The sequence below is a fragment of the Accipiter gentilis genome, chromosome 27 (assembly GCF_929443795.1).
Source record: "Accipiter gentilis chromosome 27, bAccGen1.1, whole genome shotgun sequence".
Classification (NCBI taxonomy): domain Eukaryota; kingdom Metazoa; phylum Chordata; class Aves; order Accipitriformes; family Accipitridae; genus Astur; species Astur gentilis.
In genome coordinates, this window is record NC_064906.1 from 16,602,729 (window position 1) to 16,629,614 (window position 26,886).

At 40.2% G+C, this 26,886-nt stretch overlaps 1 protein-coding gene across 1 annotated transcript in view; it reads right to left on the reverse strand.

The window, feature by feature from the left end:
- Nucleotides 1-26,886, reverse strand: part of LOC126051298 (poly(rC)-binding protein 3-like) — a 520,061-nt gene that overhangs the window by 393,514 nt on the left and 99,661 nt on the right. The window contains exon 2 of the mRNA XM_049830407.1: nt 19,660-19,797. The gene's annotated coding sequence lies outside the window, so the exon portion shown is untranslated. The remainder of the gene's footprint in view (nt 1-19,659; nt 19,798-26,886) is intronic.

A 26,886-nucleotide genomic window follows, 5' to 3' on the forward strand; every position in this document is an offset into this window, starting at 1 on the left:
TTGTTTACTGACCTCTTAAATTTTATATTACAACATGCTGCTGTGGTAAAACTGTGAGCACAGACAAAAAAGCTGCCTTAAGAGTCCGTGTCGTGTCCCGTGTCTGTCCCTGCCCCCCCCCCCCCCCCGCCTTGTATAAGGAGAACAATTCACAAGAAGACGACCTCAATTCCATATTTGTAAAATGAGGAACAGCTACAATGGGCTAGAAATGAATTATAATGAGGCACAGCGCTCCACTTGAAGGGTAGCTGCCTTCAAGTACATCAACCTGCCAATTACGGCTGCAGAAAACATTCAAGACAGACATGTGAGAGCCTGGAACAAAGAGGAAATGAGGATATCTCACTGACCCATTGCCACCTCTGCAGCAGGGCTAACATGCACACTTAGGGGTAACAACAGATAGGGCAGGAGGGTCAGAACAACCTGTTGCTGGTTTGGGTTTTTTTTTTTCCTCTTGGAAGAAGAACATGCCGTAATGAAGACGGGAATGCCTTTTATCGTAGATAAGTCTGTCTACTTCTCATATATGCTTGCAAATGCTAGGAACCACCAAAATCCCCTTCGGTGGAATGCCTCCCTGCTCCCAAACGAGATCAGCCCACAGTGCTGCATCCCAGAGCAGAACGATCCAGGCTGAAAAACATGAGTCACCACACTTAAATTCTTGGCAGTTATTACTATTGTTATTTTAAATCATAGGACTTAGTGCAATCTGTGGTTTGTATAAAGGAGGGATTATTTAATGCGCTTGGGAGCGGACCTGGAGTCAGTCTAGTCAGCTTCACCTTAGTCCCTGGGAAGGCGATAGAGCAACTTATCCTGGAAACCATTTCCAAACACATGAAGGGCAAGAAGGTGGTCAGAAAAGGTCAACATGTATTTATGAAGGGGAAATCATGCCTAACCAACCTCATCACCTTCTACAATGAGGTGACCAGCTTGGTGGATTTCATTAGAGCAGTGGATATTGTTTACCTTGACCTCAGTAAGGCTTAGTAAAGCACCAAGCTGTGTGGTGCAGCCACCACGCTGGAAGGAAGGGATGCCATCCAGAGAGACCTTGACAAGCTTGAGAGGCGGGCCCATGCAAACCTCATGAAGTTGTCCTGGTTTGGGCCAGACTGGGCAAATAAGAGGACTCCATGAACACCTTATTAGCCACATAAAATGTATCACAGTTGGAAGCAAGTCACAGGAGTTACCTCCAATGAATGCCACAGTTCAGCTCACACTGAGACTAATTCATTGCTCCATTCTAGAATAAACACGAGCAAATATTCAGAGTTTAATCACTGGAGCCACAACACCATGGGAGCAGAATCAAGACTGATATATCCCTTTCCAGAAATATTTCCAAATAACTTATTCCTAACAACAGTAAAATACTGCAGCATCAGCACTAATCATTTCCTTCTTCAAAAACTAATGTTGATTTGTCTTATATTCTGCAAGTACCCAAGCTGCAATTCGTCAAGAAGTTTGTACTAATACATTGTCATACTCTCTAAAACGATCTGAAATTACCTTCATGGAAATTGTTATGTTGCAGGGTTAAGAAACTGATTTTTTTTCTCCCTGTTTGAGATAGAAATAAATACTCTGTTCATCGGTGAGAATGTCATTGTGAGGCCATAAAACACCTGACACCACATACCTGCTAAAGGGGAGGTAAGGAGAGGAAGATACATCCCTACTGCGACTTGTAATCCCACTGAACCCCGACCCAGGCCTTGTGCTCAGAGCTGAAGGCAGGTATCAGGCTGTCATTCCAGGGCTAAGCCCTTCAAGAATGAGGAAGGAAAGGGAGGGGGTTAAAGCCAGGCCTTTTCTTTCTTTTCTTTTTCGTGAGGAGCACACGTTTGTTCTTTCACTGGACAGTTTACACCAAGTTTACTAGAGAAGTAATTGACTGCTATGGTTATAAAGGAGTCAGAAATGTATGCAGAAATCACAGTATGAAACCTATTTCCCTGCAGCTTATGTTAAATACTGCATCTTAAAACTGCTGTTAAGCCCACCTAATTTTTTTTTTTTTTACAAAATAATGATATGTCCAACTGACATAAAGCAGACTGCTCTGATCTCTGCAGGTGCAGCAGTGCTGCACATCTGACTAGAGCAGATACAGCTACTGTCAGGGAGATGAGGGAAGAGTCCATGTGCAGTGATATGGCTCTACAAATCCCCCAAATAAAGCAAACTACGAATAAAATCACTTGCTTTGTGAACAACAGCACCCCACTCCACACAACATCTGGCCTTGAACACTGTGTTAGTAAAATGCAAAGATGTACTGTGGAATTATTCAATTTACTATGGGAACACTGACTTGAGAAATTCAATTCAGGTTAACCTTGTATTTGGTTTCAGTAGTACTCACATTATTCCCTTACAAAGCAGTAAGGGAACATGGCTTTAAAGCTTCCTGAAATGGGGATTATTAGTAAAATAAAAATTCTCCTTTAAGTATTTCAGTGAGTATCTTTTTTTCTTGAGTATCAAGGCAGAAGAGAGCAGGAAAGCAAGAAAATTGGGGAGATAACTTTGAGGACAACTGTTTAGCTTGCCTGTAAGAACCAAAGCACTGCAATAAAATATCATCTGTGGATCTGAAGATGCAGGATGAAAGAAAAAAAAAACCCAAACAATACCACAACAGTCTTCTGATCTTCAATTTAAAAAAAGCTCTTGGACACTTTCACATCTACTAGAGGCTTATTTTTAGTAGACAGTGTTTTTTAGGAAGATTCACTTAAGTGAGAGAAGGATATGCATGCGTTTGAAGATACAGCAGGACTAAGTTCCTTATCCCTGCTGCCTTAAAAATCACATCATCTCTGCAGTAGAACTAAAAAAAAAAGGGGGGGGGGGGGGGGACAGGGGACGACACAACAATAAAAAAGCCTCAAACTAACATTAGAATGTTTCCTCTCCAAAAAACATCATGATTTATAGAAAGGTGATTTCACTCAAGAAATAATCACATGCATTGCATTATACAGATTAATGGGCTAAAAATAATAAGTTACTGTGTACATGATAGAGAAAAGACACTGTGTGCAAGTGTGGAACAGATCTTGCAGGGGGGATAGGTTTTAAACAGTGCAGGGTGGAACAAATTCTAAGCTTAAACCAAAGTCAATAATAATTTATACTACCAAGTACAAAACATGATTGAAACAGCACCTGGATTCTAGATCTCATCCTGGACAAGTATCAAAATTAGTATTGAACAGCAAAGGTTGTACTGAGTCCTGTGATGAAACCATAAAAAAAAAAAGAGGATTCTACTATACTCTCAGTTGTGCATGCATGAATCTAGAGTAACGGCTGACATTGATGTTATTTTGTACATTTGAGGCTTAACAGGGAATGGAATGGGAAAACACAGAATGTGAGGACTTTCATATACCTTTGATAGATTTTGTAGTTAAAAGGTGCTTTATTACAAGGCTGAGAATGGACAGACAGGAACAGCTATTTTGCAGTCTTAGAAAAACTTAATAGCTACGTGCTAACACTTGTTACATTTACCTCAGAAGATGCCCAGGAAATATATTATAATATTGCCAGAAGGGAAGCAAGACAGGATTACAATTTTTTCCTGGTACTTCAGAATGGGAACAAAAAGAGAAAAGTGAACTGTCTATTGGGGCCCTCAAGTATACTACACAGCACCTGTTAAAAAAAAAAACCAAAAAACAACCAACAACCCAAAATCCAGAACATCCACCCCCTCATCCCCAAATGCAGCCTGTCCTAATATTTTGTAAGAATTGCTCTGTTATCTAAGGTTGTAATGGATCTACTTCTTTCTCCTTATGTCTTGTTCCAGGGTCTTTTGGGAAAGCCATAGTAAGTTTTAATAGGTTTTGCCTCATCTCCCAGGCTGCTCATTGAAAAGGCAAAGACTGTGGTAGTGTGGATGCAACTTACATCTTCAGAAAAATAATTTATACTTGTATATTGTAAAACAAAGGATGTTGAGGGCTCTCATCCCCTCAGCAGAGGGAAACTGGCAGCAGCTAGCTTGAGAAAAAACCCTACACTGTCTCTTTGGACTAAATGAACACAAAGCCTGCTCTCATACACCATCCCCCTTGCTTTAGGTCTGCTGACTGCCACTGAGCAAGTCATTAATACTTATGACCTATGCAATATTAGAATCACATGGATATTTTTCAGAAACACAGGATAAACTCTTTCAATAAGCCATGCTGTTAGGTACGACACCAAGTTACAGCCAGTTTTGAAATTTCTACTTAGAACCATTTTTGTTCATACACCACAGCATTTAGAAGTCCTAATCACAGGCCCAGACCCCATCATATTTGATGCTGTGCAAACATGAAACAAAAAGATGCCAAAACTTCACAGTCATCTTTTGTAACTGAAAGAACTTTACACTTCCAGTTTTAAGAGCAAAAGGTGGCTCTTGCTGCTACACCACAGCAACGGAGGTATCAATGCTTGCCTTCCTCCTAGCAAAGCAATGCTAATCTGTCCCTGTTCAGCACAGACTGCCATTTAAGTAGCATTCCTAAAAATCAGGTTTTGAAATGAAAAACCGATATGGAACCAGACCATATGACTTCGGGAGACTTTTCGTACAGCAACATTTATGAAGTAAAAATCTCAAAGTCACTAGGATCTCCAAGACCTGGTACCGATAGAAAAGATTTCTTTTACAGAAGGAACGGCATGCTGTGTTTAATGCAGCAGAAGCCTGGTACTAACATTCCTCTGCCTGGAAGTTTTCATAGATACAGCCCATACTCCAATCCATCTTGAGGGCATTATTCTCCCTATACATTGTCAAGTTTTATTTAATGTGTTAAAGTTTATCCATAGTCATATCATAATTTATAAACAGTCTTTCATGTGGTGATCCCTCAGAAACTTAAGACAGTACACATAGTTTCAGGTACTACAATTAACCCAAAACTTATATTCTACTTTGACATCAAACTTAGTATTCTGATTTTTTTTTTCTTCTTACTGCCCATTATCTAATGAACCATTTACCAAGGGACTCATACTGTTCTCAGCTGATGTGCAGTTTACTAAAACTAATTCCATTTAAAATTTAAATCACTTTTAAAGTGTCAGCCTGGATATCAAAGAGCAAAAGTGCTTTCTTTTATAAATTTTTGTTTCCAGCATACTTGAGGAACAAAAAAAAAAAAAAGAGAAAAAAGAGAAAAAAGAGAAGGGGATTAATACTCGTTTACATTTGTAAACCAAGTAAAAATAAATCTTATTAGCGTATTAGAATTTTATCATTATGTAGTCTAATCAGATCATACTATTATTAGACAATTAGTTGGTCTTACAACCACAAGGTTCTGGGTTGAAATTTTGGAATAAATGTTCTGTCAAACACTGTTTTCTAGAAGTTGAAATCCTTCAGTACTATGATAATATTTTGTCCAATAGCTTTTGTGGCTTCAAAATTCTATTTAATCAACTGGACTCAGGACTGGAAATCGACCTTTTGACATGAACTGATTTGGCACTGTCCAAAGGTGTGTTTTTCCTTCAAGCACAAAATGACAAATTTCAAAACCTCTACAGGTTTCATAAAGCTGAACTAGAATCATCCACATTGCTCCTCTGTAAAATGTCTGAAGAGACCTGATTGCAAGTAGGTTTTCTAACTATTGTATCTCCTTAAACTCATAACTTGAACACTTCAGCAGTCAAAACATTTTACACCTGAAGTAGGCATCTTTGCTCCTTATCCTCATCTCTCTCAGTAAGAGATTACCTGTATTTTGTAAAGGAACAACTATGTGGACTGGCCTCCTTTCTCTTCCCTAGCTGCATTAGTCTTCACATCATTCTTTGTTCTATTGTTCCAAGTACTGTCTGAGGAGAATCAGCACCTTTCCAGCAATCCAAGAACTGATAAAATCAGTCCACAAGAGAGAAGCAGAGCAGGTCGTTTAGGGGAAACTACTGGAGGAACAAAGCAAGTAGCTCACATGGTCAGACTTGAGATGTCTTAAGAGACCTTTAAGTAACTACAGAGGTATCAATCTGCATATCCAGCCTGTATTTTTGCCTATGTGTATATAGACACGATTCTGAACTAACACACATAACCTGCAGGGAAGATTTTAAATTTCTGAAATGCTACCAGTTTGAAATGAAGCAGTACTGTAGTACCTAAATAAGTACATTCCGAGGTATGCATTTCAGATTTGAGAGTATCCAATTCCCTTTTCCAGATACATGCTGTCTGGATTAATTTTTTTGGTTGTTTTTACATAGATTAGTAGGATTTGTGGCAATTCCAATACAGCAAGAAGCTAGTTGCACTTGTTCACAGGGGTGCGGAGGAAACCTCTTTTGTCATACCACAGAAGAAGGGATTATTGATGATGCTAGGTTTACATAAAGCAAGGAAAGTATTACATCTTTCAAGAGTGTCACACAAGCCAGTGATTATAAATTGGACTCACAATGTGTAGGACGACCCTCAGACCAGAGCTAGTTTTGAAACACACACCACAACTTCACTAATAAGTCTTGAAGGGAAGAAAGGTTTAAGTGCTTTAAAAGCCAGCAAAACAAAGCCAGTATGTTCCAAACACAGTATTCTAGGTCTGGAAAGGCCATCAAGGTCAACTTCTTATCACCAAAGGCAAACCCCCAAGGTAGTCTTCTAAAGGCAGATGGTGATCCTTAGACTGCAGCCACAGATGATACTGCAGAAAAGATAGATAACACAAGCATTACGGTCCTATGAAACTCCAGCCCTTACAATACTCATAATTACAACAGATATTAATCCCAAGGTAAAAGATGCAACAGCACTGTGGAAACCCACGAGGCTAGGTTATAAATAAATCAAATGGCCTAAACAGTTGCTCTACGGCAACCCCTACAGCTTTCCTGCCATAACAACAGGTACAGCCAAATGAGCTCTCACCATTTGTAGTTGGCTTACAAGTCTTCAAGCAAGCTGGCAACGGAATGATAGTTAAAAGTGGGATATGAAGTGATAATGAAGTGTGATATGAATGATAGTGAAAAGACTGATATTAATTGGGAACAGCAGCACTAGGTTACATAGGGCAGTACTATTAATTAAGAAGTAGACCCTACACAAGGTCTACACCTTGGGCAGGAACGTAGTATTAGATGAGCCACACTGGCCTAAAAATAATTCCTCAGTCCTACAACCATAGTAGCCACTGCAAGGATAAAGAAGTAGAGAAATTCTGCAGTGACATCAAAAGGGTCTGATAGCTGCTTCTCAACAGGAACAGACTCTGGATGGCATCCATCAGCTCTGCCCCAGAAACACAATTGTACAGCAAAGTCCATGCATGCCAAGTCAAACAGTAGAGTGACTTGTGAGCAAGAATAACACAGTAATAAAATTGGTTTTGTCCATTCATAAACCATCAAGGTGATGCACAGCCATCATATCGGCATATGTAAACTGGATGAATGTTATCATCATTTCAGAAAGTGCAACTCTGCTAAGAAAGTAAACAAATCAATATTGCAAAACCTATAAAGTAGCAACACACAAAAGCTAGACAGTTCATTTTCTTCCTCGGAAGACAAACCTATCAGTGGGACCTCCATTTGTACGGGATGGTGTGAGCAAGACATAATGCCTAATCCAAACCTCTTTCAATATCCTCCATGGAATTTCATTCCTCTTAAATTTCACAGCAATAACAGCATCTCCATTCATTTGGGATGCACTTACCAGAGAACACAACTGTCTACCCCACCCTCATCCACACAGACCACCAGCTCATCCAAAGGCTTTGGACTGTCTTGGCTGCATTCGCTCCTCTTATACATCTCACCTCTCCGTGTATCTGAGCAGCTCTGAACGGATACCGTCTGCAAACAAAGGAATATGTTACCCCTTTCCCCAGCAGAGAAGAAAGTGTTTCCCCAGCCTACACTGCCCTCCAGACCAGGAGGATCATATTCCTTGGTTTAAAGGACCCGTCATTCTGGATGAGAAATTCCAGGGCAGGGGAGTAGCGTGGAGGGGGGTGTGCACGGAATGTGGGCTGCAGGCGTGCAGCAGGCAAGACACATTAAGTACAAGTAGAGTCATTAGCTCTTACGATCATTGCTGACCACCAATGTATGTGTTGGAGAAGCCACTTTTTGATAGTCTTGCACTAGCTTTGAGTATATTGCCTGATACACTGCTTACAAGGCTTGTGGACAACTGTGAAGCACTTCCAAATAGGCTGTTACAAATAATTCTGAATAACTGTCATTCAGCAAGCCTTTACAGACATTGTTGCCTCCTTAGAAAAGAGATTGACTGAGAACATTAAATCGATACAAGCCCAAGCTGATCCTTGGCTTTAGCATGAGATTGAAAATTGGCCTTCAAGCAGTTTGAACACTTTTGTACTTCCTTCAAGGTCTGTGTAGCACTGACCAACCTTGAAAATTTTTGATCTACTCTAGGTCCTCAATGATGTTACTTGAATATTAATTAGTAGGTCAGATAGCAGAAAGTGTTTTTCTACTGAAACCATTAACAAGAAAGTTTTACGCTGTCTGAGGTCCTCTGTCTGCCTTCCTATACTCCTTGGCAGCAGCCAGAGAGTCCTACTGCCGTGTCTGACATCTAACAGCTTTAAGCAGCTGGAAAAACCATCTTTCTCTGAGAGACTTCTGCTTTGCCAACAATGAACGTCTGCCATCAAGTCTTGGAGAGAGTTCAAAAATCCATGACTTTAGCAAGATTAAGTGCAGAATCAGCCCGCCATGTCTACTATTCCAGACACATATAGAAAATAGGTAAATTTTGTACAAGCAGGTCTACAGCAGGTCTTAGCTTTTGTCTTCTTTTGATATCATACATTAAGAACAGAGAAGCAGTACCATTATATTCTAGCACATTCCCATTATATACAGAAGTAAATGCACTCATAGACAGTAACAAGAATTACCACTATAATAACAAGAATTACCACTATAAACCAGGAGCTAATCTGTCAGTCACAAGAAGTAGGATTATTCTGATTAAATGCAGAAATTCTCATCAACACAAACCACTTTAGGCTTCCATGATTCTCAAAGATTTAGGGTATGATTCCTTTCATCCCAAATTAGATGCCTAAAATAGGTAGAGCTAGGGTGAGATTAATCTGACCTATTTCCATGTAGTGACTGTACAGACAGCCCAAGGTGCCTAGTTCAGACAGATAAACGAAGCTAGGGGAGATTCATCTTACTCAGGATGCCTACAAGCTTCCAATAAGCTCGCTCTCTGCAGGAGAGCCCAAGATATATCAAGAAATGTGTTTACATTAGGAAGCATCAATCCTGTAGAAACTGGTGGGAAAATCATTTGAAATGGTGAGCGATCATAGCTTTACACATCCTAAACCAGAAACAATTTAAAAAATGGAAAAAAAAGACAGAACACCTAATCAAAATAGCAAAACAAGAGAAAAACCCACCTCCCCACCCCACTTACCTGAAGAGACACATTTCAAAGGCCTTAGTTTGTTAACTCTCACAAAAACAAAACCTGAGAAAGTTTCGCACACAACAGAGAGGCAAAACCATTTAAGCTAAGGGACAATACTGGCAGTAAAACAAATACTAACAAACTGGCTTTGAACTTGCCTTCGCTAAAAACTAGAAGGTTTCTAATTTCCACAGGAACTCAGCTGGGGAACAACCAGCTTATAACAGGGCAAAGAGCCCTGCTAAATTGAAGACTGACTATGACAGCCTTCTCAAAGGGATTTATATACTACAGCAGCTGTGATGGCAAGAGAAAAGACAGGATGACTCAGGAGGTGCCTTCCAATCCTATATTCCTAATTTAAGTTTCTACTAAATAGCAGAGGTCACGCTGATCAAAGAGCAAATAGCACCAGTGTTCATGTAATTCAAGAAACAACTTCAAATCTCTTTCCTTCTTCCCCCAACTCACCCACATCTCAGCCCCCTCAGCCTTCCTCTGACCCTAAGCCTCTAGGGCCAGATAGACTAAGCAGCCCTATTATTTTCTTCAAATAAATCACCTCAGCCCTGATACTGAAGAAGGGCAAAGAGAGCTTCCAATCCCTCTTCGTTCATTACCACATAGAAGATATTATACAGCTACACAACAGAAAATAATTTTCATTCACCCCAGCAGCACCATTATTTATGCACTATATGATAATGCATTTCAAAGCAGAAGGATAACACAAATAAACCACTCCAGTAAAACACTTCCTTCAGGAAACTAGATATTATTTTATATATTTATGATATCTAACCACAAGATATAATCTAGGAAACACATCCAACATCCATTTACAAAGCACATATATCTTACCAGATGAGTTTACTTTTCTCATTCCAGTAGAGCTCCGCAACATATGCAAACTCTAGTATTGACTGGTGGGCACCAGCTAAGAACTGGCTGTAACGAGAAGAGAGCTTTCACCTGGGCCTTTCAGGAAGGTTCTCCTCCTCTTTGGGAGGGTAATCAAACACCACAATTAAGAAAGCAAAACAGCAGCCACCTGTGGAGGTGGCACTGACACTCAGAAAAACAGATCCCTAAAGAAATTTTCAAGGGAAGTCTGCCTACTTTATAAGAGTATATGTTACCTAAGTAAAATAAAAAGCATATAAAACAGCTGCAATGTCTGCACTGAGGTGTGAACTACCATAGGAGTGAAAATACTTACAGAAATGTTTTAGGGGGGGCGGGGGGGGGGGGGAAAGGTTGAACATTCATATAGCAACATTAAAAAAAAAAACAAAACCAACTCAGACCAACTCCCCTCTCTGCTGAGTGGACAGCAACCAGAAGCATGCCTAATTCTCAAATCCAATGTGGTTAGCTCGGGAGAGGGGTGCCATGCCACCGCCATTCGTTTTGGCACTCCCCACTGCACTGCTTTACACTACATTCAGGAGGGAAGAGGCAGGACCTGAGGTACCTGTGGCTATTTGAAACCTGCACATTAGGGAGAGGCATGTGCAAGGGTTGCTAATAATGGCGGTAGAAGATGTCCTATGTGGCAAAGTGGAGTAAGTGGGTCTGTGCTGCCTGGCAGGGAAAAGAGGAGTGTGATGGGTTGAGGGAAATGTGTGTTGGTGTTGGTGGGTGCAGGGGAGTTTTGTGTAGTGTGTGGTGTTAAGGTGGAGGATACTGGAAGAGGATGTGTTTATGCAGAGCAGCAAAAGGTGTTCGAAAGTCCTGTTTGGGCCTGATTAAAGGAAAAGTTTCTTCAGGCAATTACTGAGGGAAAGAAAGTCATTATTCAACGGAGTAGGAAGTGACTCAGGACAGCAGTCATATCCTCTAACTATTTATGGTTTCAATGACCAAAGTCACTTTTTTTCCATTAAACTTTATGATGGAAAAACTACAACCATTCAGTCCCCGTTGTAGCTGGATCCTGGACTTAGTGCTCTTGTGAGAAGATGATGAAGGACAATTCGCATGAGTTGTTATTGCAAGGGGAGCACTATTTGCATAACTAACCGTTCACCTGATTAGGCGCTAAGAGACTCATGGGACTAAATCACTAAACCTAAGCAACTTATTGAAAAAGTAAAGAAAAATAGGAGGCAAAATTAAGTGCCTTTATATGGTCCCCTTACAGGTCGAAGGTAGTCTAGAACTCAGTGAAGACTGTACCGACATCAAGAGAACCTCATTATGAAGAAAGAACATGATGTTATAAACGGGAAAGGACAAGTAAAGTGTTTCCTCCAAAATGCTGCTGACCCCGGTGAGAAGGTATATACTGACTATATAGGTTATTTCTGAACAAATAATTTTTCCAAAAATACACTGTTTAAAGTTTTCTGAGATGCTAAAAAGAATCACTGCTGCTCTTAGCCAATCTCTTCCCCACTAATTGCAACACAGCTGCTGTTAGCCAATTCCCCTGGCCTCTCCAGCTTCCACAGTGATTTGAAACCCTGATAATGTTTTTTATTTTGTTTCTTCTGTAGACAGAGGCAAAAGCATTTCCTTTCCAACAGCATGACACAGGCTACAGACAGCCTGACGCCAAAGCTTTCTGCAGATCAATATATTTAATGCATTTGAACTCAGTAAAATCTCCCAGGCTAGTCCAGGCTTGCTTGAGGAAAAAGAAAGCCAAAAGGCTAGAGAGCTGTGTGGATATGGATTTAATATTCAATTTGCTTACTTAAAGATCTCTCCATTTTAACAGAAACCCATTTAAGTTACCTTAGGTTGTAATTTAGAGTATTTTTCTCAAAAAGTTTTGGTGAGTATGGAGAAAAATTTAATTTAGTAAGTTGAGTCAGATACACTCAAACCCCGGCTGGCAGGAGGTATGTTTATATGCATAAAGACACAACAGTGAATAAATCCCAAAGATTGTGGGAGCAAAAATATTATCAATCGTATCACATCAATTCTCTTTCTCCCCATCTCCCAGATTTATTTTGTGCACTTGAATATTGATCCAGCCACTCTGGCCTTTCCCACAGGCTTTCCTTGTTTACTTAAGATTCCTCTCATTTTCATTAACCTTTAATCTTTATTGCTACAAAGCATCTTTCTTGCCCATCAATGAAGTTTTACTGCCTCTTAAACACAATAGCCAGAGGCAATCACACAAGTGAGGAAGCCAGTCGTTTTCCTATCAAACCCATCAGAACTGTTTTCCATCCATTCAGCCTCAAAAATTCCCCAGGGATTCCTGTTCACTCTACCTTCTTCTCCCCTCCCACTCCACAAAACTGTATATCGCAAAAAAGGGAAAAAGCCTCACTAAAACAGCTGCCATGCTTTCCAGTCTTATTTCATATCCATCAAATGCATGATTATGTATTAGGCTAGGCTGTAAAACTCCATAACACCACAGAGCAATTGCTACCTTGCTGTCAATGTTTAAAAGCTGCTAAATAATGGTACCCCAAGTTCACTATTTGTCTTGCAAAACAGAAGCGTTTTTATTGCTTACAATTGGAAGAGCAATTTAATAAACTTCAGCTCTAGGTATAACCTTGGGTTGCCAGAAACAGTGAATAAAATAACATCTTCCACCTTAACATAGTATTAACTATGATGCTCAAATACACATTGCTTTAAATGCAAATATTAATTATTTCATGCTAATATTTCAGCAAGAATGAATGCAATTATTTCATCAAAGCAGATGCAGTGGGAGGTAAGCAGGAAAAGGTAGCTGTTACTGGTTTGCGGGAAATAAATTGAGTCTTTCTCTCAGTCATTTTTTGTTGTGTGGATTAGGTGGTTAGAAAAAGAAATGTTGCCCTTCTGTCACATCAAAAGGTCTGGCTATGGAGTTCCAGACCACTTGTGCTGCTTTCCTGAATACTAACAGTCCAGGTTAACCTAATAATATTTGCAAAGTGTTTATAGTAATTTTTATAGGGTTTTTATTGAAAATCTGGAAAGTGAGAATCAGGGTATATGATACAATCATTAAATATAACATCATTTGTTTCTCTCTCTGAGTGCATCCCATTCTGCTACAAATCTTCATCCTGGTACATTACAGTGTTACAAGAAAGTAGGGTCCCTGCCACAAATTCCAGGACAGCCTGACTCAAGCAGCTCTCGGGTATGGCACTTTATTCCTCTGTAGCAAATATATGAAGAGAGCAGGTGAATTATATCATCTGGGCTCAGCACAGCAGAACAGGAGAAAATTACAGGAAAAGCTTCCATGTCTGGTTTTTGCACAACGTTGTCCTGTGTTTGAAATGGCATAAACCAGCTGTGGGTATTTCACCCAGTGACCAGGTCTGCCTGATGCCATGTCAGAGGCATTGGGCAGCAGCCCAGCTCTCTGCATGTTCTCTGCTTACCAAGTCAAATTGCAGATGGGCTGCTTCAGCCAGAAGCTTTACATGATGCCTATCAAAGTTCCTAAAGAACTCAGTGATCAAAAAAGTGATAATCCCCTCCCAGAAAAACTGCCTTCATGCAGGTCCTGAGGCCTCTCTTGGCTTGAGGTTCTTGTGACAGAAAAGTTTAGCCTGGAAGCAAGCAAGCAATAAAAATTCACACATCCACTCACATCACAATGCTAACTCTCGTCTGCATAAACTTCTCATTGAATCAACTCTTCCTAGCCACTTGCCCCCTCTATTCAGCAATGCGTAACAATATATGCATTTTAGAAAATAAGTCTGTTGTTCCTTGTGATCTACAGAAAGCAAGTTGTGCCTATGCTTTCTGAAGAAATAGCCATAACATCACGTAACCGCTGCGTGCTAAAAAGGCAAAAAGATGTACTATGAGATACAAAAAAAGGACCGTTTCTACCTCAACAGGACTCCCATCTGAGCAGCAAGGTTTCTGTTTTGAGCTTGCATTGTCAGGGATCTCAGCTGTAATTTTTCTATCCTACATGACAGGCCTCAAAATTTGCACGTGATTTCCCAGTCCATGAAAATGTCTACTCTGTCTCTTAAATTTAAATATGCAAATGTAATGCAGTAGCATCTAGAGAGTCCAACCAATACTGAGTCAGGCAGAAGACAGAAAAAATACTCTGCCTGCAAACTTGTACTCTTTCATATGCCAGTAGTGTAGGTAAAAATTCCAGTATAGTCCATCGGCCTATGGACCAGAGGCCAAATTCCTCTCTGCTCTATATTGGAACGGCTCAGCCAGTTGAATTCAAATAACCAGTGCCATTTCATTCCAGCAAAGAGTTTGCCCCAAGGATCTTGCTAACACTTTTGATCATAAACAGTAAAAGGGCAGTAATACTCAAGCTCAAACGAATTAACACACTAGGTTTCTATGGCTCAGAGGAAGCAAAAGCTGTTCAATTTACTGTGAAAAGGCAGCATTTGTCCGATAAATAAAAAAAACAAACAACCAGAGTGTTGTCAAAATAAGCGTGTATATGATGGTTCAAAAATACAAATTATTCACTGCTAAGCACATGCAAGGCCAAATATTATGGATGGCAGGACATAGCAATGCTCTTCTGGAAGCTTCTCATGAGGCAGGTAAATGCTGATCTCTTTAAACTCCGACTCACACAAGGAAGCCCACTGAAATCACTGGGACCGGTCACCTCGCTGTGAGGTGACCTACACCTGCACTTCCCAGTGCAAGACTAGAAACCTCAACCATCCTAAAGGGTAGCTGATACTACACTTCTTTTTTGTACCCGAAAAATGAGTTACACCAAGAGACTTTTAACAATAGCAAGAGGTAAATAAGGAGGTACAACACAATACTGCTGTAGGCCTGCATTTGTTGCACATACTTAATTATTATTCTGAAGGAGAGGTAATGACCAACTGTTAATTAAGTTAGTCAGATCTGAAGAAAACTGTTAGGAAATTTTGAGTGACCTCTGATTCAAACAGGGACTGTGATGGCAGGGAAAATGCCAGGCTGCCAATTAAAGGTTTGGTGATCGAGTAGAGTAACAGGAACGTCTCATGCGGATTGCTAGATCTTCAACTAGCTATTATCACTCAAGGAAAAATCACAAGTTTCATGTGAACAAGTCTTTACCTAAAACAAACACACACTTGCTCAAAAAGCAGTGATATCATCCTCAAAAAATGTTAAGAAAGGCAGTACTGGAGTTATGGCTTCTTATAACTTCCTGGAACAGCATGTTCATGTTGGTTACCTATCTTAAAACACTGTACCAGGCAAAAAAACCACAATCCCCATCCCCTACCCCCCCCCCCCCCCCAAAAAAAAGCCCAAATCCAAAGCAAAGAAAGAAAGAAAGAAAGAAAGAAACAACAACAAAAAAGAATAGCTGAAAAATATTAGGGCAATGAAAAACTTGCCCAAAAGACAGAGACATGCTAAAGAAAGACAAAACAGAAGTCCTTTTCTACATAACCTTTTCTTCAGAAAACTCACTTTTATGCTCTTTTATTCTGCTGCAATTCTGTAATGATCTCTTCTTCTCAGTACTGTAACTGTTGCAGAGGATTTAAACAAAATGGCCCCAATATTTTCAGTGAGACAAAGAATAAGAAGAAACACAATAACATTATACAATAGTATGGAGAATGTAAATTACAATACCTTCAACAGAGCGTAATTAAACGTTATTAAACATTGCTGTGAACTGTCAATAAGTGCATCTATAAGCCATATGAAGGTTAAAAGAGTGAAGACAAGACAACATATTTTTCTGCTCAGGTTAACAGCTCTAGGTGAAGTTAACATGGGTGCGAATTCAAACTCCCAACTAGAAATAAAACCTAAGCTATTTTATCCTGCAATAGTCTGGAAAAGAACAGCAGCCCTTGTGTGAAATGATTCCAAGAGAAGAATCTTAGTACCATATGTTGGTAGGAGAAGAAATCTCATTTCTTTAAGTGGTTCTTGGTCAAGAGGAAGTCTGGACCACCTACAAATTTACGTGTCTGAATATGAAAACTGTAATGAGATAATGCTTGTTCAGTGGCTGCTGAAGCTCATTTTTCACTCTGTCTTTAATAAAGTCCCACAAACTGCTCCACCTCAGCAACAAGGTGCTCATCTCAAATTCAGGAGACCCTACAACCCTGAAACAACACCTAAGCCCCAAAATCTCAGATCTGCTCAGCATACACCTAACAGGCAGAGGCAGATTTGCACCCCTCAGAAAATACCTTGTTTTTTAGGTCACAGCTGGAGGAGGTAGTATCCCGTATTCCACAAGCGTACAGCTGGAGCACTCGAGTGTGAAGGATCTCGTTTCCAGGCTCTCCCCACCCTGAGGTGGTGTGGACACCCCTTTCCTAGTAGAACTACAAGATGGTCTGCAAAACAGGAGTGGGGAGCAGTCCACTACTCCCGCTACAGCCCTGCCAGAGCAAAGTGGCAAATTTCATGCAGCTGGCAGAAAACCTCGCGAGAGGATAGCACAGCCCAGCGACTGGACAACTTGGTAAGGAAGGGAAGAGCCCTCAGTTTCACACAAGCAATGAGATCCCACATATCTGTCAGGCTGCAATGATGACCACGAAGCCTGATGAGTCCTTTTAAAAAACTCTGCTATGGGGACCTACCTCCAGAGAAGAGCCTGGACTCTGCAGCCTGTAGGCACTGGGCTCTGCTTAGCCTTTGCTATGGGCTATTTCAAGGCAGTTTCTGCTGAGTTTGCAGCTTTCCACCCAATTCTGGCATGCACTACAGAGGGAGATTGTGTGTCCCAGCCCTATGTCTTTATTGAGCCTTCCTGGGACTGGCTACTGAAGACACCTGTTTCAGCCCTAAATATGACAGCAGAGAAGCACAGAGATTACATCCTGCCCTTTGTTCTTACACGTAAAGCATTTCTGGCCCAACATTTTAAACACTTCACAATTCACCAACTGCAGTGGGAAGTGTATTGCATCTTCTATATTTTGATTTAACTCTCCTCTGTACTTTGCAGCTGAGGACAAAAATGTTGTCCTTGTGATAAATTTCCTTACCATAAGATCAGAGACACTAACAACAATGAAGGAAGAAAAAACACTAGAAAAAAAGAAGTGCATTACTTAGACAAAATAATAGAAACCATAAATCACTGCAGTGACAGGATTAAATGTGAAACCTTTAATTATACATTTAATCATTTACCAACTTCTTATTTTCCCTGTAGTAATGCTCATGAAGCTTCAATAAGATCTGAGTTTGAGGACCTTTTTATTTTATACCTGGATTGCAAAAGCAATACACACAGAAATGGTTTTAAGAATAAAGATAATATTAACTTTAACCTTCAACTATGTTGACACCTTTACTGAGCACCTTTATTGTTCTCAGTCTTACTGGCCCTCACTTGATGGTGTCAATGCATGTCAAGCCCATCTCCACTGCACAGATATTATATAAACCAAAGTAGAACTAAGGGGGAAATAAGTGGTGGTTCAGAAAGTAACTACTGTATTAAAACAAGAGGGTGTAATTACATTCTTGAAGAAGACGTTGTGCTATTTATGAAGTATGGACAAACCTGTGCCCACCAGCTTTATCTGCTCCACTGCCTTTTCCACAAGGAGGCAAGAAGGAGCTGCTAGAGCAGAAAAGTGACTCTTCAGCCCCTCAACACCTTTCCCTATAGATTCCAGAGTCCAGCAACAGCAAGCAGGGCTGTTGTTGCTGTTGCCATCGGGTTTAGAGTGAGCCAGGAAATAACCCAATTTCTGTAAAAATTCTGTGCACCAGAATAATCTTTCAGCACACTCAGAGTAGTAGTTACTGAAAACAAAAAAAACCAAACCAAAACAAAAAAGCAAAAATAGCAAAATTCCCCTTTTTCTAACTGGAGAGTAAGGCAAAGTCCAGACAGCTTTGGTATTTACACAGATCCCATCAAAGAATGTGCAGTAGGAAAAAGCAGACTTTCATCAAAGTCGAAACATTGCTTGGATGCTAAGAAAAACAGCCTAATATTATACTAAACACATCATCTAGTAGCAATTGTAAAGGCACTATTATACTGCTAGATATTGCATTGCATATCAGAGAGCTGTTGGCAGGAAAATACTTGTCCGCTGGAGTATCCTTCGTTTTGTTCTATCGTGTTGCAGGCTCTGGCAAATTGCCTTAAGGTTCCTAGCTGGGGTGGGCTGTCACACAGCTAAAACCGTAATTCAGCTGCTGTACATTTTCCTTAAAAAGTGTCCACTAGGCCTGGATTGCAGTGAAGATGGGTTTGCTCTACGCATTCAGCTCATGCTTTTTGCTCCAGCACAGAAGACAGGAGCAGATAGGGCCTTGTCAATGTTGTGGGTGCAGAAATGGGCAGGACCAAGTACAGTGGGGAAGCACACGCTCAGAGGGAGTTTCAGCCATCCCAATGGAGGAAGGCAACATTTTTATTATGTCTTTTGTAGAGACCCAAACCACCAGACGGAGATCTCCGAGGTAATCTTCAGGTTGTTTTTGTGGTGGTTTGTTTTTTATTATTATTTACTGCCATTTTAGTCATCTGTTTTGATTTGGATCATCTTTTTGACAAATAAGTCATCCTCTGTACATGGGACTCTTGAATCTATTGCATTGGCTTGTTCGTACTTGACAGACCTCCTAGCTCACTGCCATGGACTGGAGAAAATGCTCCAGACTCCTCTGTGGTCTCTACTTCTACCACATTTTGGAACAGGTGGACCCAGAAAGAAAAGGGGATCATATAATTAGGTTCTGACTATCACATAAGTGACTACACGTTTGCTTCTCAGCTAGGTAATTTTTTTCTATTGCATTTTGTAAGCAAGAAAGAATTGCCTAGGGAAAGCAGGGAACACAGGCCCAGATCTGTAGGAGTCTAAGTACAGTCAGCACCAGGAAAATGAGTTTTCTATCTTTCTTTCCTCTCTTGGGTCTCTTTTTGAGTCATGAGGAGTTTGGACAGATTCCGTAGTAGTTAGATATTTCTTTTTCACCCACCCAATTTGAAAATGGCCTTAACAGCACAACGTGCATAAAAAAACCCAGAACACAGAACTGCCTATTCTATTAAATCCGTGTTCAAGGCTTAAACTGAAAATATAGGAGGTGTCTGGCTTAGTACTTCTGAATGTATGTGGGGCACCAGTGTCAGAGAGCTGGAAACAGGAGATGTTTTTATCATCTTTTTCTCAAAAATTACTGGAGACGAAATTCCTGAGGCAACCCTTAAGGCAGGATCACTCGTTGTGTACCTGACAATGCAAGACTGAGATGCTGGGACATTTACTCACCCTGCCAGCAAGATGATCTGTAGGTCTTGGGATTTTTTCTCTCTTTCCTTTCTCTAGTCCACTCATGCATCAGGTCCCTTAGAGATATGGGACAGCCAAGTGAGTTGACATTTCTTGCTCTGGGTGTAAGATGGTTTCCTGTGACAGAGAAGATATAGAGATCATATGTGGCATATGAAGGCACTGGGACAATCATTTCCAATCATACTATAATTCAAGTAGTTCCTACCTCCTGCCTTCAACAGTAGCCAATATTGAGGAATAAAAACCCCAAGAGATGGTTTCCAAATAAGCAGCCTGGGGGGATTATTGCTTAGTAAGTGCCAGAATCTTTTATGCTGCCCTATTTAGTTGTAGAGAAATAATATGTGTGAGACTTTCCAGTGTTTTACTCAATAGAATCTTATATCAATCAATTCTACTAGTTAACTGGGCACATTTCAAATAAGTTTTTCTTTCATCAGTGTTAAATGCATTTATTTTTAAAGTTTCTATCCCACTGTTCAGGTACTACGGCAATGACCATGATCCCTACTGAAATATTAATTCAGTCCCATCACCCTATGCATATTCTCTTTCCTGTACCTTCTCTAAACTATATTTTCTACTTGTTTTTCACCCCAGAATGTCTTCCTTAAAGATTATTCATTGTTTTTGTGGGTTTTTTTAACACCTATAGATTTTTCCTCTTTAAAGATGAACTGGCCAGACCTAAATACATTTCAGAATGGTGACCAAGCATTTCTGTTTCCCTCTTTTCCTCCCTGTACCACCAAGTGAGCTGTGGGAGACCAGTTCAAAGTCAAGCATGATAATCATCTATGGCACTTTTCTGCTCCATTTCCTTCAGAAAATCAGTGCATCTGGTAGAGAAGCGGAAGAGGAGAATTCAGAATGCACACACGAATCACATCCTCTATGACCACTGGGCTGCCATGGATCAAGTGGAGAAAAGCAAACATGCAAACCTCCAAACATACTGCACTTAAGAACATTATTAAAAGCAGAAACGGGCAAATGCCTAGCTTTGAGGGTTTCAGAGCTTCCCTGCATAATTTTTCTGATTTGTCAATTGAACAGTCAAGAGACTGGAATAATTCAGAAAAAAGAAAGAACCCAACCAAGAATGGGTAATTATTTTAATTGCCTCATAAAGCCTAAAATACAAAGGACTATCACTAGGGGTAACTTTGGAGGCGAAATTGGAAACTTCTCTTTAGAGATTTTTCTATTAAAGGTCATGGGTATCAAAATCTATCATCTCACTTTAGATCAGTTATAAAGCTACTATAAATAAAGTCTCCTATATGGCACCTTGTCATTGATTCCCACTTCAGTGTAATCAGCACTGCAGACACAGGAAATTCTTGAAATAAACAGCAGTATTCTCTACTTACTGCACTTAAAATGGAGTCAGGAGTTCTGCACTTTTATTTTAAGATATTTATTGTAATTGCTCATTGAGCAAATTATTTTATTACTGTTTAGATGAACACAACTACTATATCAAAATACAGTGTAACTATGACAACAGTAATTCATAGTTTACCACTTTCTTTACCACTAGGCAAATTAAGTAATTTTGCTGAATTATTTCTTAATAATAAAAATATTATAATTTCCAAGCAGCAGTGTTGACATTTACAGTTCTTAGAGCTAATCCAATATCTTCTGTGACAATTGAAAATACATCAATATATCTTTCTTGAATAAAACCAGACCATACAACTGGAAAATATAGTGCCTATTCTGCTGAAGCTGTTAGAGAACTCATGGTGACTGTTCCAAAGTTCTGGCTAAAAAAAAAAAAAAAAAATCCAGAAAAAAAAAGTCAAATACTTGGCAACTTTGAAACAAACAAAAAAAAGCATAGTAAATTTACTCACATACAAATGAAAAATCATGCTAAAAAAGAAAAACTTGTGGAAATACAATGTTTTTATATCCTTCAGATTACACTTCTATATCTCTCTAAAAAAGATTTAGGGATGTGAAGATGGAAGAGTGGGAAGTAAGAAGGATGACGTGAAAAATCTAAACCCAACTTTTGCATAAATTTTTTTTGACAGCTTAAACTGAAACGTGACTCCTGAAAACCAAGACAGCAAAGGGGCCCAGAAGAGCAAGTTGCTTGCTGAACACAGCCTCCCTGGCTCACAGGGACTTCCCAGCTTGCCACGTGGAAAGTCATGCAGGCACAGCAGAAGGGCAGCGTGGACAGACAGAGGATGAAGAGGCTGGAGGGTTACTTGGGACCAGTGCAGAACTTCCTTGTTCTGGCCTGCTTGGATGAAACTGGGGAAGACCTCAGCTGGACTTGAAACTGGTGAGGGACACGAGGAGCAACCAGATAAGCTTCTTGGGGAACATCAGCAGCAAAAGGAAGACTGAGGAACAGGTAGTTGGGAGAGGCTGGTGAATCTCCATCCTTGTAGATAATCTACACTCAACTGAACAAGGCTCTGAGCAACGTTATTTAACCTTCTCTTACTTGGACTAGGACGTTGTTGATGCCCTCCAGAGGTCTGTTCTAACCAACACGATTCTGTGATTCTACGAAATACTTCATTTGCCTGCAGTTTTCTTCCCTCTGAATACAAGAAGGGTGGAAGTAAAAAGAAAAAACAGGGGAAAAAAGAAAAGTAGCAATTTACCTCATATTTAATACTTTCCTGAAAGAAGAGATGCTGAATTTGAATAGAAAATACTGTGAATGGGGTAAAACTGTTAGACCACTACTAATTGCATTTCTATTTTTTATTTTATCTTTCACTCTCTATTACTTATATGATTTTGTAAGCCATTCACCTTGTTCTGCTTTTTTTCCTTTTACTGAATTAATGCAGGCTGATAAAAGAAGATTAACTGACAAGCTAGTTCTCATCAGACTCTTGACTGATCTAGGTAAGCTCCAGGTCTAGGTAGGTGCTAGGATTGATTAGCGCAGTTTGGTAGACAGCTTTCCCTGTGCCACATACTGGCAGTTCACAAGTGACACTACCATAAGTGGGAAGAGATAGGACATGGAGATCTTGAGTCCAGCCTTCACAAAAGGACTTATAGGGACCTTTCATGTCACCAGACGTTTCCCTGGGCAGAAAGCTTCCAGGGACCATCTGGGACACCAGAGTGTAGGCATTATCAATTTTCCAGGTGCATGCTTCATCTATTTCTCCTTCTTTGCCTCTTCATGTTTACCCAAGAAAAAGCAAGAATTTAGCACCATACACTTTTCAAGACTGAGTAAGCAGCTTAATTATTCAGACAAAATACCATTGATTTGAACATGTCTGAACAAATGAAATTCAGGCTTGCCGACCTCATTGAGAAGGACAGCCAAACTTCTCAGGGAATTTCCAATTGTATTACTTACAGTTCTTGTTCCTTTCTTTTCTTTCAGGGGCATTTGATACAATACAACGCAACTTCCAATATTGCACATACACAGCTGCTTTTAAAATCAGAGGAGACTTTGCTTAAGATGCAGACCTTCAGCTTCCTCTGAATTCAAGAGCAACCACCAGGAGGGCTACGAAGACGATCAGGGGGCTGGAGCACCTCCCCTATGAGGACAGGCTGAGAGAGTTGGGCTTGTTGAGCCTGGAGAAGAGAAGGCTCCAGGGAGACCTTTTAGCAGCCTTCAAGTACTTAAAGGGGGCCTACAGGAAAGATGGGGAGGGACTTTTTGCAAGGGCATGAGTGACAAGACAAGGGGTAACAGTTTTAAACTGAAAGAGGGTAGATTTAGATTAGCTATTAGGAAGAAATTCTTTACTGTGAGGGTGGTGAGGCACTGGAACAGGTTGCCCTGAGAGGTTGTGGCTGCCCCATCCCTGGCAGTGTTCAAGGCCAGGCTGGATGGGACTTTGAGCAACCTGGTTCAGTGGAAGGTGTCTCTGCCCATGGCAGGGGGGTTGGAACTAGATGATCTTTAAGGTCCCTTCCAACCCAAACCATTCTATGATTCTATGAGTCTATGTGCACCCAAAGACAATATATGAAGCAGGGAAGCTGACAGAAGTGATAAAAAAATCAAATGGCTGGCTGAATTAAGCATCCACTAAAATGAACGGGACCATATACATCTATGAATGTGCTACCTTTAAACATGAAGTGTATCTCACACTCCATCGCTGACTTCTTACACCATAAATTCAAGTTCCTCTAATGTCATTCCATAGGGTCATTTTCCAACAAGCCACACCTTTTTTTCTTCAGTCTTTCCACGTGTAAGCATTTAGAGAATGGACAATCATCTTCCCCTTCACTTTTATCACAGTAGGTGTGTTACAAAATAGAGACCCTATATACTACATTTACTAAATGTAGGTAGGAAGCAATTTCCCAGGCTATAAATTGACCGTATTACTCATTATGTTATTTGCTATAGCAGTTGAACACCAATGAGTTGCAGATCCAAAAAATATCCAAAAACAGCTACCCAAAAAGCCCTAAAATTAAGTTCTTGACAGATAATAACTAATGCTGTACACCCTACTCTTTATATTATGAACAATATGTACACTATATTTATGCAGAAGAAACCAGTATTTAAAACTCTTACATTTATCATAAAAATAGATTTTATTACAGAAAACAGTGCCTTCCCACAAGAGATTCACAATTGATTAAAAAGGATGGCTTGTCCTAAAACACTTACATGATTGCATGCAAAGAAAACAGATGGTCTCTGTAACAGTAATTTGATTTCTTCCAGTAAACATTACTCATGATATAGAAAACGCTTATGTTGATCTCTTCCAGAATGATGTGTGCGCTTTGCATCTCTCTTTAAATGAAGCCTGTAATTCCATTCAAGAAACAGCACAGCAGCTCTAGTTTCCCAACAAATCAAATAAAATCAGGTAGTCTAATGCATCATTCCTCACTTAAGAGCCTGACAACACAAGAGATTGATTTTAACTTTTCACTCTTCCAGAAGTGCTTAACATAATGCCATGCTCTTTCTCATTTACTCCTTTTGTAACACTTCTTCAAACCAAAAAAAAAGAACACCGTTTCTACCCTCATCTCTGCCTAAGAGAAGAATCATAAGCCAAAATACAATGTCTATTCTCTTCTGATTGCATCTAACATTCTTCTCCTTTAGATAGCTGCAGGTGTGTAAGAAGGGAAAAAAGTCTTACTGATACATCTCCATCTGTCCACCTCAAATTTTGTTCTATCCCTTGAGTCACACCAAGAATGCTGCTCAGGGAACTTCAGCACACAGATTTCCCCAAAATGACTCTACTCAACTTTTATGCTTCCCAAACACTGGATGAAATGTGTTTGCCTTTGTAAGGCAGACAGCCCTCATGAGGTCATCTAAATCACTGAAGTCCTTGGGACTGAACTGTGGATGGGAACTCTGTCACTTGTTGCCACAGGATGACAGTCTGGGCTGATAAAGGATTCATGTTGCCTTTCACACATCTTTTGCACTGGATGAATACAGGCCGATCTTTCTTGAAGGTACAAATTTAACCCCTAAGAGTGCACCCTTAAATCTGGCCCTAATTTTTCCAGGGACTTCGCACCAGGGTATGTTCCATCATCTGCAAGTAAGAACATTCCTGCTGGGATGTAACCTTATTTGTCATTATCTTGTCTTGTTTGATTATTGTCGCTTCACCTGACTGGCCTGGACTTAGCCCAGCCACATGAAGTAAGGGCACAAACCTATTAAATGCCTGCTGGGAACACCCTAAGCTGCAGCTCTTGTCGGTGGGAATTAAGGGTTCTCAGTACATTGTAACAGGTACTCAGACCCTTGAGAAATTGGGCTCTTAATTAGATATTCCCTCGTGACATTGTGTGATTATTTAATGTTCTGACAAGATGCCTCAGCAATCTCACAGGCGCTGAATTAACTATCCTAGAAGAGCTCTTTGCCAACTGCAATTCTGTGAAACCTTTGTCATGCTTGGCCATGGAAGCAAATTGCATTTCATGGAGCATATGAAATGATTTACCCAATGAATTGCCTGAATTATATATAACACGAACTACTGGCCAGGCTTGAGATGTCCAGTTTTAAATAGCTGTTCCTTCTTTGTCTCTTTCCTAATCCCTCGCATGTGCCCTCCCCTCCACCCTTCCATGCACACTTTTTATTGTCCCACTTGCTGGCAGAGCTCAGCAGCAGCAGCAGCAGTCCTTGTGGCAATGTGGGATGATTCATCACACAGTCTACATGAGGCAGATTAATACTGCCAGAGCAGTGCCTTATAAATTTCCCTTTCTCCTGTCTGGCTCATCTGCATTATAATATTTGTTACTCACACGTAAATTTCCAGCTCAAGCCTATCCATCCAGGGGCTGCTGAAGTTTTTTAATCTATACTGAAAAGTTTAACGAAACCCCAACAGAGCAAACATTTCTGCCTTGCAGCTGATGCCATGTTATCAAACACATTAATAAATGCTACAATAAGCATGAAAAACAAGGTGTAAATAAACAGAAAAGGGCTGAATGACATAGTATCACCTAACAAATGCACACAAGAAATAGTCATCTTTCTATCATTCCTTATGCATTACAGTTTTAGGCACAATCACCTCAGGGGAAAAGGGCATAGCATCAAATGTTTTCCATAGGATTTTAGCAACAATCCCATTCTGGTTACTAAACCCTGGCTCAAGTGTGCAAAATTATAGTGCTTCGCAATCAATATTCATCTCCCCTCCACTTCGTAGAAATGGAAGCTAGAGAAGGAGTATTTGGACCACCTATCCTAACTCCTATGACACTCAAATACCCACCTCAGACCCAAGGACTGTAGTCTGTCAGCTATAGGGAACTGAAACATGTGCTGCAGGTAAAGAATAATAGAGACAATGACGGTCACGAGAGGTATTAAAGTACTCCAAAGGTTGTATTTTTAGGAAAAGCTTTCTTAAACTTTAAACTTCTCCAGCCCTGCCGGGTTGCAACACACTTTCTGAGATCGCTACGCAGAAATCACAGCACTTGCATGCTCTCTGCTAAGGCTTGTAGTTCCTACACTTGCAACTGCTTTTCAAAAGGTGTATTCAACTCCACTTATCTGTGGTCACAATTTCTACTAAGCTCAACTCAAAGAACTCACAGGCATGGAGTGTCTCCAGCCTCCTCCCTGCCCTCTTACCCAGGCCAGATTTTTGCTTTACCTGCTTACCTTTTAGGGAGGCTTTTTTTCATCCTTCTGTTGTTAACAACATTTCCATTGACTACGTATTTTTTAAT